At 37.2% G+C, this 17,667-nt stretch overlaps 1 protein-coding gene across 9 annotated transcripts in view; it reads right to left on the reverse strand.

Moving 5' to 3' along the window:
• The window catches only part of LOC136342269 (nuclear receptor coactivator 2-like), a 166,259-nt gene that overhangs the window by 73,443 nt on the left and 75,149 nt on the right, over positions 1-17,667 (reverse strand). The gene's annotated exons all lie outside the window — the stretch shown is intronic.

The raw sequence follows: 17,667 nt of genomic DNA on the forward strand, positions 1-17,667 counted from the left end.
TTAAGCACAAAAGATAGGGCAAAGGCCTTTCTACTCAAAATTGACATACGCCTTGGCAGAAAAAAGTTTTCACGGTTTAGCGGTGTTTTAATAGTCGCTTGAGGTGTCCTCTAGAAGATACATCAAAATAGTTTACAAATTTGAATTTTTCATCCGAAAAAAACCCCGAATACAAAATTTCGTTGAAAGAAGAATGCCGAAAGATATAAAGGAAAATCATATTTATTTTTTCAACTTTGACACTCTATAGCTCCGTTATTATCAACTTTTGTACTACGGCAAGTTTAGTTGAATCGACTTAATATGAGTTGTACAATATCTGCTAGAGTGTTGTTCACGGGGTATCCGGACGCCCTGTATATTTTAGACATCACAAAAATATTCGGACATTCGATCGTAAAGCTATTTATCACATCAAAAATTTAACTAATACTTAGTATGACTTCTTCTCTGATCTAAGACACATTGCAAATGTCTGAGCATGGATGATATGAGATTTTTTATAAAATTTATATCCATTTCTTTCACTCTTCAAGTAAAGTTCGTTTTAATTCGTTTTTGTTTGAATTATCATGTTGTCTATTTTTGTGTCTACATACTACCACAAGTTTTCAATGGAGTTAAAATCTGGGGGTTGGACAGGAGACTATTGGACAATTGTCCAGCATCAATTCTTGCACAATTTCAGCAGTGTGTTTTTGATCATTTTCTTGGTAAAACTCAGAAGTCCCCCTTATGTCCACGCCACTTGCACTTTTTACTTTTTAAAATGTTCAAGTACGTTGTTTTATGCATGCTACCATCAATAAAAATCAATTCACCCACTCCCTGAGAAGAAAACCATCCCCATACCATCATTGGTCCGCCGCCGCGTTTTACAGTGGCGCGTAAGTTTTCTGATTTTAGCTCCCTTTTTGGCTTTCGCCCCACCATTTGACGCCCGTCGGAACGGAAAACGTTGAATTTTGATTCGTCGGAAAAAGTTACGTCGTTCCAAAATCCATCTTCCCTTAAAACAAATTCAAAATCAAAAGTAAATCTGAATTTCTTATTTTTGTTGTTGAGCCAGGGTTTTTTTCTAGCTACCCTTCCCTTATGTCCATTTCTACGTGTGCGACATCGAGAAGTTACAGCATTTACATTTTTACCCCCTTGTTGTTCTAGGTTTATTCGCACTTTAGGGGCGCCAATTTTGGGATGTTTCTTCACTTGGATCGTAAGAAATCTTTCTTCTAGTCCGTTCAAGGCACGTGGACGTCCGATTTATTTTAGAGGAGAAATGCGATTTTCGCTTTTTTAACGTTGGATAGTGTCACTAACTGTACTTTTCGCTAAATTTAGTTTTTCTGCGGCGTCGCGGCAGGAAAGTCTCTTTTCACAGTTGAGTATCATTAATTGTCCCAAGTCAAACCTAATATTGCTTTTGTTTTCAATCCGGCCCGATTTCTTCGGTTAGGGCTCGAAGTTCGCGGATGGCACTGGTTTCAAGCAGTCACACTGAATTACTTGTTGCAATGAACGTTAGGGTATTGAAGAATCGACAAATGTATCCAAAATCGATACGCGATCAAAGTTCAAATTTTTTTGTATCGAGATGAACATATTTACACGTTTTTGCAATTTTGTTCGTGATGAACGACCGCAAGAACCTCGTCAAAAAGAAAAATAAACACTCTTTAAATTTTCGTTAATTATAAGCAAATGCTGCCCGAAGGCATGGGTGTCCGAATGTATTTCTGATCCACTGTATGTCAATGCAGCGATTAAGTCGCTCCGTCTCGAAGCATACGGAAACCGAAACTTATACCACGACCACCTTATCGGGTTGCGGCATTTGTTCAGATTCCACTCAGTCCCAACGAAAACTTCTGGTTTTTTTTTACCTACACGAACAGATATTAAATTTAAACAACATTCATTATAAGAGCCAGATTGCAAAGGTGTGGTTTTATCTTATTCATCTCGAAATCATATTCCGACTCAATGAAGCGTGACGGATACGAAACGATATTATTGAAAAGAGTCGATTACAAATAGACGAAAATTGACCCCATCAACTTGGTTTCTAGTTACTTCTTGATTTTAATTGCTCGCTTAACATGTATTGTTTCAAGGCAACAGATCATCTTCGGTATCGTGATACAGCCGACTACGTCACCATGGGCCGTAAAACGACTTTATTGCTCGTTTCGCTTAATAAAACTCCCATCGATAACGCGACTCTAAATTCGGAGATCAAATGGGTTGTTGGTTGTGGTCTAAATGGCTACGCATATAAACTGTAAAATTTATTGGTGATTTTGAAGTTCTCTTTTATTCTCCGCGGACGGAGGCCTTAAAGCGGTGGATTAGGGACGAGAATTGTAGAAAATCGGTACTGGTATGGGGGATTTCAAGATCAATACCAGTAGCGCAGCAGCAGGCATACCAAAGTGAAGCAACCGTGCGCATGGAACGCTTTCACTTTTAGTTTGTAGTTTCGGGCACAAGGTCAGACCTCAGTTTTTTGCCGGTACCCAGTTAATTGTTTCCTTTGGAAATAATTGAAATACTGCCACGGTTGCGTGTCGGAACCTGGGACAGGTGACACAAGAAGGTTTTTTCTTTATTTATTTATTTGTTTTTCTTTTTTTTTACTTACGCTATAACGGGGAACAAAGTAAACAAAGTTGGAGATGCACTTCACTAGCGGGTGACCACCGAGTATCGAAAATAGGTCTCACAGCACTAAAAATACCATTTAATCCGATTATGTGGCTGATGCCAATTTTTTATGCGTCACGGACAAAATGGGATACCTATTAACTTGCGGCATTGTAGGAAAGTGAACAGGAAATTTTCTTGTGGGAAGCATGCGTAAATGCTGTCTAAACAAGAACAATGTTTCAAAATGTATTAAAATTAATGCATCTAACTTCGTAAAGGCGAAACAGTGATAGCGAGCGCAAAACAAGCGTCTTATCTGTTTCCCTGTCAGCAGCGGACGGATGATAAAGTGCATGGAAGCGTTCCAAATATGATAGTTTTGGAGTACTAAAATTGCGTTGAAAAGTGTTGAAATTATGTTCCTCTTCGTCAGTCGTATCGTCAGTTTCCCAACCCAAATCCCAACTAACACCTCTCGAAGGTGAATGTACAAGTCAAAAACCTAAGCGAACTGCGTTACAAAATAATGGCCGGCAAGGTTGCCGGCTCTTCGATGGGCGCTTATGAAAATGTATGGTGGATTGGCCGAAAATGTAACATTTGCCGGTACGAGCAACAAAAAGGCACAGACAAACATGTCGATTGCAATTTCCCGTTGCCAAACAAATGAACAGAATCGACGCCGACATAGCTCGGATCGGCCTCTCTTTCTCGAATCTCGAACGGATAAAGGCAGCTTTATATAAAAGGTCGTTCATACCGGCAGATGAATTGCCAAGCGAAAATATTTTTAATGGCCGCCGCACCAAGGTCGAGAGAACGCGAAATAAAAATACAAAATGCTCGCCCATTTGTTATTATAAGTAACTTAAGTGCACAGCTCCGTTTTCAGGCTGTATGTTCTGCTGGTTGCATACTACACACCCCGACGATGTCATAATTGTCAAAGATTCTTTTAGGAACACAAAGCTTTCAACGCCGATGTCGTCCGTAAGGTCGGCACTGAATGGGAATTTTTTTTTCTCATAAATTTGGATGAATTTTTCCTTGGCATTCAGGATGAGCTTTTTGTAAATGATGAGAAATGACGTACAAATCGAGAAACAAATAATTGTCTGTAACTTTTAAATTGCACTTTTTTCAAGTTTCAAAATCTACAATTATTTCCCAAAATTTTGAAAAATCGCAAAACACGAAGTTTCATGGTTTCTTATTTTCTTCCCATATGCCAATGTTCAACTTTGTCGCACGACCTTTTTTCGTATTTCTGCACTTCCGAGGTATTCGAATCGGTCAGCAACCTTGCAAAAATAATTACAGCATATCAAAGCAATTGTCTGGATGAGTATTGACTAGTTAAAATTGCAAGAAATACATCTATTTGAAGAAAATGTAAATTTCATCAAAGACGCGGAGTATGCCTTGAAGCAAATTGGATCTAGTTTACGAAGAAAATGTTCAGGTTATTATCTTATTGCGGTATTTTTACAAAGTTTATTGATACACAATTAGATATTTAAGCAAATATCAGCTTAGAATGGCTGTATTATGTTTGAATGGGTATTATGTATTCTAAAAATTATTAAAAAAAAAAAAAATGTATTAAAATCGTCCAAGAAAATTGAAAATTGACATACGCGCAGATAATAAAAATTTTTTTCTTGAAATTTCTCAAAATTTCGAAAAATATTGGTGGATTTTGAATGTTTTGGAAAAAGTTGCAATTTGACAATAATCTGTTGTTCGATTTGCACGTCATTTCTCATCATTTTTGAAGCACAACCCGAAGGCAAAGTCGAAATTTATGCAAATTTATAAATAAAAAAAATTCCCACGTGATAGGAACTTTACATGTGCCTTAATCTTATCTCTACCAAAAGGCGTAAAAAACGGGTGAAACGATACTAAAGAAAAAATGGAAAAATCACAAAGTCGTTACATCCGTAAAAAAATTAATTTAGCCCCGAACATCAGTGAGTTGTTCTTTCTATCACTCGTGCTGTAACGAATAGGAGCATTACTCCGATGATTATTCCTGTACTACAGCTGTTGGCTTAAAGTAAGAGACATTATCTGGGGATGCATACAAATTTGTATCGACTGGATAAGATTTCGTTTGTCGACATCTGCACTTACAGGATCACTCATGTCCCGAACGATCGTTATAAAAAGGCGATTAAATAATGAACATCAATAAGGTAAAGAGGAGGAAGGAAATGCCGGATACACAAATTGAAATTATGTGCTCTTTAAAGACAGGAATTTGAATAAATGAATAATTTTTTGCAAAAAGAATATAATCGAATAGCGCATGAAAAAACTCTAATCGAAATTTCCATGAAAATTCATCAAGTTTAACGACGTCCTTTCACCATTCTGTCCATTACTCTTTAACCCTTGGTCTCACCACCCCAAAACAGAACATTCTCGTGCTCCTCGCGCGAATCATCGAGACCGAATCTAAATTGGTTGCTTCGCTTTACATGAAATTCCGAAATTACCATGACACGACCCAGTGGCGTTCGCCTCGACTCCACTTGTAAAAGAGAGAACAAAATCCCATTAATCTACCGGGACGCCATATTCAAACGGTAATCATAATAATTTGACCAGATTAGTCGATGGCGCAGTAGCAGAGAATTAGCATACAAATGCTCATTAGTAATTGTAATGGTGCAAAGCACTACACGCAATATCGTAGGTAGGTGAAGAAATAAGGCATTTTATCAATGTGGTTGATACTTTCTATATGAATGAGTTTTCATTTTGATTGAGCGTACCTTATGGGTTACTTTTCGTAAAGATTATTATTATAATTGCGCAATATAATAAAATTGTATTCGGTGCAACTACTCCCTTTGCGGCAAATGGCGGCATAGAAACGAGCTTTTTAATGTCGCGCAAAGATGCGCTCCCGCCGACACGTTGGTTTATTAAAAATATATTTCCTTTATACAGACGACTTCAAAGAATGTCAATTTACGTGATATTCGGCTTTGAAATTGCTTGTTTTCTGCAAGAAATATCGCCAGAGAAACGACCCACTTACATACTCATTCATCACCGCCACCATATTACATGCATTGATCGATCTCCGGAAATCACTTTCAGCTTAATCAACTAAACTCATCTGAAAAGAATTATTATTAATCCGTCTCCCTCCGAGTTGAGCTTCCTCGGAATTTCAGAAATCCACGTGTTCGACCTGGAAAGTTTATTAATTTCGGATTCTTATTATATCTCGAGCGGTGGTAAATGGAGTTTTCAATTTTCCGCAAAGAAAAACAACAGCTCCCAGACGCGCCAGATTGATCTATCGACGGAGATGAAAAAGTTGAGCAGTGAGCTCAGTTCTAAAATCAAGACTTCCGGCCTTAAGGTCGGTGTCGATGGCATGTTGCTGTAATATTAATAATGAACCGTCTAGTGGCGATCCTGCAAGTGCAAAGGGGTAAAAAGACCTTTCGAAGTGTGAAAAATTCATTGGTGTGTCCCGACGAATCGACAGCTTGTAAACGATCGTGCTTCATTCCGACACCAAATCAAAGATCGAAACGATTATTTTCTCGATTTAACTCTAACTTTTCCGAGTGATCTATTGTCGGTTAGTGTTTCATCGTATTAGGTCACAAAACTAGTTTTAATAATTATTGATCGTAAACCTTGTGAAGAATCAAGAATTTACAAACATTAGTGGGATAACGGTTAATGTTGATACATCAACAGCTTTGGCCATTAAGTCTATTCTATATTTCTCCGGGTTGGCCAATAATAGCCCAGATGGACGTACGTATATCTGTTAAATCGCCGCGAAGCTTAATATTTTCGATTTTTAATGAGCAGGCAATCTGTTGAAGGTTTATTGCCACATAACATTCGTCCGGAAAGTAATAATTATTTTATTATGGACCTAAATCCGCGCCTAAATCACCAGTTTTCCCCTTAAAGCTCGATCTCGGCTTTCCAAGTTCTGGGTTGAACAATAAAATTAAAAGATCCACATTACATGAATTTTTTTCTTCTTTTTATCTTTTTTGAGGCACGACGCCACAAGCAACGCGGGGCACATGTTACTTGCGTTATGCATATGAATGTTATTAATTGATTATTTCATGCGACTCATAGGCGAAACCTCTAAATTGTACTTTCGTGGTAAGATGACGTGATGACGTTATGACGTCACGTTTCGCGGCTTTATACGACTCAAATAAATAATTTAACTAATCACGTTTCCGAAATTCTCGATGATCTTTTTTACCATCAAGGCTTCCCTTGCATCTAAACATTCCTTCAGTCCGTCTGAAATGTGATGTATCTTTGTAATACTGGCCATAAGCACACGCGCAGTACATACATGGAGGACCAAAAGTGCCGCATAAATTCTTTGAAAAGTGAAGGAAATATTTTTCACGAAAATGCTAGAACGCGTCCAATATTGTTTGTGGTTGAGCATTTTTTGACGTAACAGACACGTGTTCAGGGTTTCCTATGTCGTAGATAAACATACTTTAAAAAATTTTTTCTTATGAAACCCCATGTACATTATGACTTTTTTTGAGTTCTTTAAGAGATTCTGAAGATATTTCATGCAACCTACTCATATAATATGCTGCGCGATACACGTAAAAAAGAGAACGCCCCGTAGAAATGGCTTTATTTAAATAATTTTTGTTATGCGTGTTTGTACGTAGGGACACAAAAAACGATTATGTTTTTAGCTATATTTATCAACGTATTTACGAGTTATCAGGAACTTTAGTTTTTTTTTACTATAAAAATTCAATGAAATATCAACAATATGATGGAAAAATATTATTTATTGGTGTATAGTGCGCTTAGAAAGTGGTTTTAGATTAATCAAATATGTCTAAACGAAGAATGCAGTGAAATTTTCATCAATTGAGCGAGTTTGAGAGAGGTCAAACATAACGGGCCTACGAGAGGCTGGTCATTTAGGGAAATCGCCACTAAATTGAACTGTAGTGTATACCCTATAGTGAGATGTGCTCAGGCATGGTTCCAAGAAGAGCAAACAGGCGGAAAGAGAGGTATTGCACAATACCGAAGAACTACAGAACACCAATATCGCCGCCTTCGAATTATGGCCCTAACAGACAAGTTCGTCTCGTCCATAACGCTGGCAGATTAGTGGTGTGCTGAGTATGGAAGACCCATTGGGATTCGAACCATTTATCGCCAGATAAGAAGTTTTGGATTGATTTCCTACCGTCCCCGTCTTGTGCTACCCCTCACCTCAAATCATCTTGAATATTGACTGCAGTGCTACAGAGAACGGATACACTGGAATCTGGCATGCGATAATATCGCGTTTCGTGACGAATCCAGATTCTGTTTGGAGATGCATGATGGTCGAGTAAGAGTAAGGAGAAGATGGTGTGAAAGACGGGATCCTCACTTTACAATAGAGAGGCATGTCAACCAGACTGTTGGGGTAATTGGTTTGCAAATGGTAGTAGCTATTGCACATGATAGCGGATCGCTTTTAGTTTTCGTTAGAGGCTGTACGATAGTCCAACGATACATCCAAGAAGTGCTGGCACCTCATCTCGTGCCTTATCTAGAAACTCTTTTAGCTCAGTTTCCCAGCAAAACACTGCACGACTCCCCGGAGCTAGAGTGCCTGTGGACTTCTTTTAACAAAATGCAATCAATTTGCTACATTGGCCACCACCCACTCCAGACCTCTCATCGATTGAACATGTGTGGGATATTGTAGGTAGAAGGTTGCATAATTTACTCAATCTCCCACGAATCCTAGAGGCGCTATGTCATGCTGTCTAGTTAGTCTGGAATGAGGTCCCTCAAGAAGACATCAATCATCTCATTAGATCGATGTCTAGACGTGTACAGGAATGTATAAGACACCGCGGAGAACCGACAAATAATTTATTGTTTTTGATTTTTAGAAATTAAATTTATCAAATTTTTTAACGAACCATTTGTTTTAGCGCAAGAAACGTGAATACCAAAAATGATTTAAACAAAACCATTTTTACGGGGTGTTCTCTCTTCTATTTCACCCAGTATAATAATAATAATAATAATAATAATACAATCGATCGATTAGATTAAAGGGACAATTAGAGTGGCCTGCTAGATCGGCAGACCTCACCCATAAAGACTTTTTTTTTGTCGAGTTATTTGAAATGTAGGGTGTAATGGAGCAAGCCCAATATCGTATAAGAGTGAGAAAATGAAATTGCGCAAGAAGCTCAACAAATACCTGCTCAAATGACAAGAAAGTTTATTGAAAAATTTAAATCGCGGCTTGGCCACTGTCAGGAAGTCAACGAGGCATATTTCGAACACTTAATTCATTACTTTGTAGTAAGTTGTATTGTTATCTTTTTAAGTAGTAATAGTTGTATCGTTATTTTTATTTTAGTTTATTTTTTAAAAATGGTTTGATTTAGACATGGCGATATGAAATACGTTCAGAAATTCTCAGTCCTCACATATGAAACACATATAAAAACGACAAAGTATGTTCATCTATTACATGGGTCTGTTGCGTCAGAAAGTGCCCAACTAAACACAATATTTGACGCGTTTCCGCATTTTCACGGGAAACATTTTCTTCAATTTTTAACGAATTTATGGTGGTTTTTGCTTCTCTATGTACAACGAAAAACCGTACGACCCTTTTTGTCTGTAGCAAGAGATATCGCTTACGTTTAACTTCTTAGTAACTCGTTTACATAATACATACGAAGATGTTTTCTGCAAACGGCATCGTTGTTTTATCTAATTTTCTCGACATGTTGCCCAGGACGTGAAATTTGGAACTTGCCGAAGAAAGTTAGCTTGAAAATTTGCATGTCAATTCTCCTTTGTCTAAACACGTGTACTACTCGGCCTTGTTGTGTCTTACTCTTATTCGGTTTCGTAATCAACTAACTTTGTTTCTACGGTCGCCAGTTTAGATTCACAGTTTCCCCTTGTCAACGGCAAGTTGAGGACAGTCCGGATGGAAAAAGTGGACAAGAACGAGAGGTCGAGCTATGTCGAACGATCGAAGATTGTTTCGGAACGTTCTCGAAGAATCCGGTCGATCCTCAACGGTCTTGATGTTAAATAGAACACTTTTAAGGGGAATGGACCGAGTGAAAAAATGAAGGAAACGAGTTTTGGTTTGGTCTAGCCAACGACAGGCCCGTGGCTGATATTCGCAGGACCGGATTTTTGGCATCCCTCCAGAGACCAGTGTTGCCATTAGTTAAAAACGCTCACCCATTGGATTCAGTAACGATGTTTCTACGTCCTTGTCAGACTCCACGTCGGGCAGCAAATTGGCTCGGTTTCATTAAGCCGTGTTTATTTCATGTAAATTGGCTGAATTTCTTCGCAATTTTGCCATTCTGCCTTTTTGAACAAACGAAGAAGCCGCAAAGCAATCAACAAGTCAATTAGAGAGGCGAATTGAAGTTTTTTGTATCTGCCGAATAATTAAGCGCGCTCGGAGTAAACACGGGGGCTGATTTTAGATAATAATTCGGGAGTCATAATAAGTGGTGGCAAATAGGTCTTGTCACGTCCGATGTTCCCCTTTAACGCGTACTAAACAAGCTCGATGAAGCGTGCCCTGTTTCGCTTTGGGGGGAACCAATTTCAAGAATTGTTGATCCTTCGACGACCAAGATGTTCAGGGGGGCATTCGTTGCATCCGGAACCATCAGATAGTCGGTATCGTCGTTGTCATCGTCATCGTCATCACCGTCGTCATCGCGTGGAAAGATGGCGGAAACCGTTGAAATTGTAATGTACCAACGGCCAGATTGTGCGAAGTATAGTGTTGCAGATACTGATAGGGCTGTTGACAGTTCAGAGGCCCGGCTTAAGTTACTCGATGACATCATTATGATAATATAGGGAATCATTCTTCGCGGATGCCGGTTCGGTCGTGATCATTAACGCTGTGAACGAACGTTAACTACAAACTGGAAACGAATAACAATAGTTCCAGCTCACTTTTTATGCGCAGCGATGCGTGGATCGTCCATATCACACCGTGACAAAATTACTTTTATTGTTGTTCGTGATCTTTCGATTATCAATTATTACTATCCGCGTAAAAAAACGCAATTATTATTATTGTTCAAGTAGATCCGACCTTATTTTCGAGCGAACCTTGAATTTAATGATTTTCAGGAATAAATCGATTTTGCCAGTGGTTGTGCCAACCGAACCGCCCGATTAAAAAATTGCAAATCTGTTGGTACTCGAAGCCTAACAGTGTCCCCTCCGTCCCGAAACACCCGAACCCATTCCAATAGGGACTGACCGACATTTTATGAGATTTTTGCCTTTATACTTGAGCACATTATCAACATTCTTGGACTTTGAACTTAAAGTTTTACCATTCTCCCTATGCAAATTTAACAAAGCTTCGCGAGCCTGTGCGTTTAAACCCCATAAAACATTCAAAGGAACACGTCGATTGTTTCCTTTTTATTGTGCCTATTTTCGCGTCGAACATTTACAAATACATTACAGAGTTCATTAGGCAAGTAAAATATTTACACAGACCTATTTCGGAGCAGATCGGGTCGACGTCTGATGACGAGCTCACGTTTCTTCTTCCGATGGTGAGGCGAGTATGTACGTTACATTCAAAACCTACATGTACAATAATAGGCACTATAAACATAAACTATAAACCTACTTGTATTGAGCATCGGCTCGGAAAGTTTCGGATCAGATGGACGAAGATCGAACGATGAGTGTTGGTTGTTCGATAATTATCGTCTGTTTCTTTGCGTTTTTCTAAACAAATTTATGTCCGCATTAATGACAAACATCCATCGACAATTTCGTTGGATGATCTTTTGCCATTTTCCGGCAAATTGAAAAATTCCGCGTTCGAAGAAGCCGCTGCTACTTGAACCAAAGGACTGCTCCGATTCGATTTTAACGGTTTGATCGCAATCGCAAGTTTTGCCATTCAAGTAGTTGCGAAGAGAAGGAAACAAATGATAATCCGATGGCGTCAAGTCGGGGCTATAGTGTCGGCGAAAATACTTGAAACTTGAAATGTTGCGCCTTTATGAAGATACCCCTGAACTAATGTAAACAAAGACACTAAAGCAGGACTGCCCCAACATTGTTCGACCTATACAGGACGACCCATATGTATGGAATATTGATATCTTGTGAAATATTGAAGATATGAAAAAAAAAAAAAAACGTTTAAAGAAAAGTTTTGGGGACTAACTATTTCGCATATAACGATGACTTCGATGCTTTTCTACATCTCATAGTCTCACGCCTGGAATGTCTCACTTATTTTTTTCCAAATGGCAACACATTTTTTTTTCTCTTCTTTTGGAATGGGGATCTCCTTTTATATGCCCCTACATAAAAACGTTGGGGGGTTGCATTAGGAAAATTTTGAAATAAAATGCAATAATGTTTGAAATTTTAGATTTCATTATTTCACGTGCGCCTATGGCCGTTGGTCTTATTTTTAGCCGGTTATTGAAAAAGTGCAGTTAAAGTGGTACAAAATGGTACATTTAACCGAAAAAGAACCCAACAGGAAGTGTGTGCGCTTCTTAATGTTTGTCGTAACCGAGCCCCTATTATCCAATCTTGTGTGTCCAAAGTAATAAAAAAATAAAGGGACGCGGACAGTGTGCGGGATAAACCACAAACAAATCGATCAAAATCAACGGCTGATGATGACAAAGCCTTAGAATTACTATTGGAAGTTCAAGACAACCCAACAGTATCTACTAGAGACCTGGAAAGGAGATTGTGACGTGTTTCAGACTTCAGTTTGTAGACTCCTATAACTGGGGAAATTTCATCCGTACAAAGTACACATGTTACAAGAATTTTCCGAAGAAGATTTTGACAGGAGGTTATCGCTTTGCCAAACTATAAGTAATTTCTGCCAACAAAACCCATATTTTTTGCGCAAAATTATGTTTTTTGTGATGAGGCAGCTTTTCCATTGAACAGAACAGTCAATAGACATAATCGTCGATATTAGTTGTATATTACTGGATGATACAAAATCATACGCAACGTCCTCAAAAAGTACACTTTTGGACAGGCATTTTTGGTAATATGATAATTGGACCATTTTTCTTAGAAGAAATGTCATCAACGAAGCAGTATTTAAATCTAACGATCCTGAATATTATTTCTGCAGTAGAAACCTCCCATCCAAATCAAAATGATATTTGGTTTCAACAAGATGGGGCTTCGGCCTCACTATGGATTGGAAGTGAAAAATTATTTAAGTAATGTGTTTCCTAATAGATGAATTGAAAAGAGAGGAGCAGTGGAATGGCCTGCTCGATTACCTGATTTGACCCGCTGCGACTCTTTTTTATAAGACTGCGTAAAGAACAAAATATTTAGTTTAAGTAGTTAGGTAAAGACCAAAGAATTTAAACGACCTGAAAGCTCGGAGAAATAATGCATTTCGGGAAACTAGTGATGAAATGTTGGTAAACGTAAGGCCAAGTTTTATGCAAAGACTTAATCTATGTATTGCACATAATGGTCAATATTTTGAACATTTACAGTAAATTTCAATAACCAGCAAAAAATGAAACCGATAACTATAAGCGCACGTAAACTAATGAATTTACTAACATTACAAATATTATTGCATTTTATTTCAAAATTTTACTAATGCAATCTCCCAACATTTTTATGTATTGGTATATAAAGAGAGATGTCCATTCCAAAAAGGACAAATAATAATTGTTTGCCTTTTAGAAAAAAAGTTAAGACATTCCACACGTGAAAATGAGATATAGAAAAATTTCAGGGTCATCATTATATGCGAAAGAATTAGTCCCAAAACGTTTGTTTAAATTTTTTTTCTATTTCCAATATTTCGAAAGATATGGACAGTATTCCATCCATATCAGTCACACTGTATATAGCATTTACATTTTGTTGTTTGCACTCTTTTATTAAAAAAAATAATAATAAACAATTTTTCATGATGGACAAACTACCTGGAACTTATTTTTTATGAATGAAAAGGCTGTGTTTGCATTCATTTATTATTTTCTTGACCATTTCGTTTTAAGTTCCTGCTACATAGACCACTCCTCATTTTTGAAAAATGGCAAAGGGCAAATCATATTCACTCGATTTGAAAAGCAGAATTATCCAGTTTTATAATAAAAAAATATTGCAAAAAGATGTTTCGATAAGACTAAATATTCCAAAAAATACTGTATGCTGTATTATCAAAAAGTTTAGAGCGTATCCCGGGAAAAGTGCGGGCAGATCTAAAAAAAAACTACCAAACGAGTAGATAAAAAAAAATTATCAATATTACCATAAGTGATCCTTTTCGGTCATCATCAAAGATTTTGCAAAGAATATAGATAAATGGACATTCAGAAAATTCGTCGAGAACCATCAGAAGAAGGTTGTCGGAAGGTGGCTTAAGGCTTACCGTTCAGCAAAAAACCACTGCTACGGAAGAACATCAAGGCACGATTACAATTTGCTCTCGATCATATTCACTGGACAATATAAAATTGGGAAAAAGTTCTTTTCAGTGATAAATCCAAATACAAACTAGAGTAAATTAGAGCCTCTTAGACGCTCAATTATGTTGCACAATACTATTGTGAATCCGAGGAATATATTGTGTATATTATTCAAGTATTGAACGATAATTGTCCTTTTTGGAAATTAATTACATAATACTGCACTATTTGTGCATGTAGAGGCAATATCGGAAAATATTTATTAGTTTATTAAAAATAACCATGGCGAAGGGAAATGAACATCGCGAATTTATTGTCGAAATTTTGCAATTATATCGCGAATATCCAGCATTATGGAAAATTAAAAGTCAACAATACAGTGATAGAAACTTAAAAGATAATGCATGTAAAGTGCGAATTGAAAAATATAAGAGAGTTGACACTAGAACACACAAAGAAACTGTGAAAAGAAATTAATAGTTTGAGAACTAATTATAGAATATAATTTTATATAATTTATATAATTTCGGTTATATAATTTCCAACAACTCATGAAATGTATCACTATTCATTCGTAAAAAGTTTTGGTGATCTTTTGGTTCGTTCAACTTCAAGTCACCTAGTAAATTCTCACTTGTGTATTCACCTCATTTTAAATACCGTTCTTTAGACCACCGCCGCCGTTTTGGTTCTTTCATGGAAGATAAATATATAACAAGTGCCAAACTGGCTTTACGTTTATTTGACATCTTCACTTCAATTACTTTCAAGTTTCAAATTCAATCTGGTGGATATGATACTGCGCAAAAATATTGAATCGTGTGTGCCTAAACAGTATCAGGCAATACAATATTGTGAAATATAATTGATCGTCTAGGGGGCCCTTTAGTGTAGGGATGCCTTTCTTGGTATGGTATGGTATGGGTCCCATTCGTCGTATTGCTGGAAAAGCGGACAGACTCATGTATCGAGATATGTATACTGAGAAATGTAATGGAAACCTATTCATTCAAATCAATGTCGGTTAACTTTATTTTTCCAATACGACAATGATCCTAAGCCCTCTTCAAAAGTAGGGAAAGAGTGGTTGGAACGAGAACAAGTGTGCATCATGAAGTGACCTGCTCGAAGTCCGGATTTAAATCCAATAGAGAATTTATGAGAACTCGTTGATCGTAGATTTCGAACACGGGAACCCATTAGAAATGGACAAAAACTGTTTGAAAGGCTCACACAAGTTTGGCATCAATTTGATCGGCGGCTAAGTGAAAAATTCATAAAATCAATGCCTAGAAGGATGGTTGAAATAGTCAAAGCAAAGGGATATCACACCAAATGTTAAAGTTGTTTTTGTTTTTACTTGTTAACATTGAGATTTTCTATTAAATTAACTAGGTTCCAGCAATTTTATCTAGCTAGTATTAATTTTTTGCTATAAACATAAAGTTTTGTAAGAAGTTTTAAAAATTTTTTTGTTATGGTTGAAATGTAACTTTACTAAGAATAAAACTACAAAAAAAATTTGGTTATGTTCACCCACTTTCCAATTAATGCGAACTTTAAAACAGTTCCAGGTAGTTTGGTCAATACTGTATGTGATGGATGTTGCATCAGTTCTCTCTAATAACTTTTGACGTATTTTTAAAGACGTGTGGGCTCTGGGGTTATCATGATGGAACAGTACGGCCTTTGCGATTGCCCATTTAAGTTCGTTTTCTCACGATTCCTTCGTCCAATTTCGATATCTGAAGACAGTGGACCTTTGCATCAGTAGTTTGGCATCTTGGACGTAGTTCGAAATAAACCATACCCTTGTAATCCCACTATACAGAAAGCATAAATTTCTTTTGATAAATATTGGCTTTGGATGTTGATTGTGCGGGCTTGATCGGTTTCGGACCACGTTATCGTAAACTATCCATTTTTCATCGCCCGTTATGAGTCTCTTTAGAAATGGTCGCTTTGATTGGGATTCAACAATGAATCGCGTATGTTAATGCGTTTAGCGAGATGAATTTCTTTCAATTTGTGAGGAACCCAAACATCCAGTTTGTTTACGTAATCAAGTTGTAAGTGTAGATAAACTGTTGAATTCGATATGCCGAGCTTCTCTGCTATCTCTCGAGTGCCCATACGCCGGTTAGTTTCGATGAATGACTTTATTTTGTTGCTATCAGTGGTGATTGGGCCAGTGCCATCTTGCACATTAACATTTCCGGAACGAAAGCGAGCAAAGCAAAGCTGATGCTGGCGCTTAGTAAGGCAGTCCTCACCATAAACTTCACACAATTTCTTCTGAGCTCGCACTGTCTTTTTGCCCTTTCGAAGGTAAAATAATGAAATGTGCCGATAACGTCCACTTTGACTGTCCAACTTCGACCTGACTTTTAACCAATTTGTTGTTTACTAACGACGCTCAATTTTCCACCGAAAAAAGGCTGAAACCTGACTTTTCAAATGACATATAATAATATAAGTCACGCGACCACTACTACTAAAAAAAACCAGATTAATTATCGAACAACCAATATTTATTATTTTATAAGTACTGAAGACTATCGCATATGCACCCGACGGTCGCCCCATATAAGCAATCAAAAGAAACTCTTGTTGATGGCAAAATAATCGTCAGTAATGATGATTATTGTCTGCACGATGACGCATTTCGAAAATTGTTTTGTGCAAATGTATTGCAATCTTGTTATATGCGTTTAATAACAATGTAACTAATTTGCAAGCTTCCTTTCGAGTTTGTTATATTTAGTAGTGGTGCCCAACCAAGACCCTACTGCCGCTTTTACTGAGGAACTTCAAAATAAAGAAAGAAAAAGCGGCACCAGAAAGGAGAAATATGCAAATATTTGGTCTTCACTATAAATTCTCATTTCCATATTGGGAAATGTAAGAATGAATGTCGTTAAAGAAACCTGTTTGGTCAAAATTGCGCTTAAGCAATCTCTGATGTGAGGAGAAAATTACCAGGAAAGTTTTAATATCGCAATGATGCCGACGACAAAAACTGAAGTAGTGTCAAAAATTCGATTTTTCTATAATAAAATATGATGCAATGCAATTCTTATGCTAACATGCAATACTGTGTTGAGAATCTGTGGTGCAATTTGGCAAACGTAAGGTAGGGATAGAAAATAAGTTAGAATACCTTTGGAATTTTGTAATTTTTTAAAGACCCCTGGAAGTATCAGAGGAAAATTCAAATAAACTGTGAGTCATCGTTAATTGGAACCTGTAAAGGACTTTTTTGAGTAATTTGTTCAAGCCTCCTAACTCCAAAACAGACACATGTGTTAGACAAGATGGGAGAAAACCCATGCAAAAAAAGTATTTTAAATATATTTTTGAAAATTAGACATACTCTGACAAGATTTTTCACATTATTTTTAAAGGGCCGTATTCAATATATTCCTGATGGTATTGTTCTGATTTTACATTTAATTACAACAAATTTTGGCAGTTTTTCAGAATTTTTAATGTCATTAAATTGCCACAGAACCACGTGTCTATCAGCGTATCTAACTGGATA

The sequence above is a fragment of the Euwallacea fornicatus genome, chromosome 11, assembly GCF_040115645.1.
Source record: "Euwallacea fornicatus isolate EFF26 chromosome 11, ASM4011564v1, whole genome shotgun sequence".
In the NCBI taxonomy this organism is placed as follows: domain Eukaryota; kingdom Metazoa; phylum Arthropoda; class Insecta; order Coleoptera; family Curculionidae; genus Euwallacea; species Euwallacea fornicatus.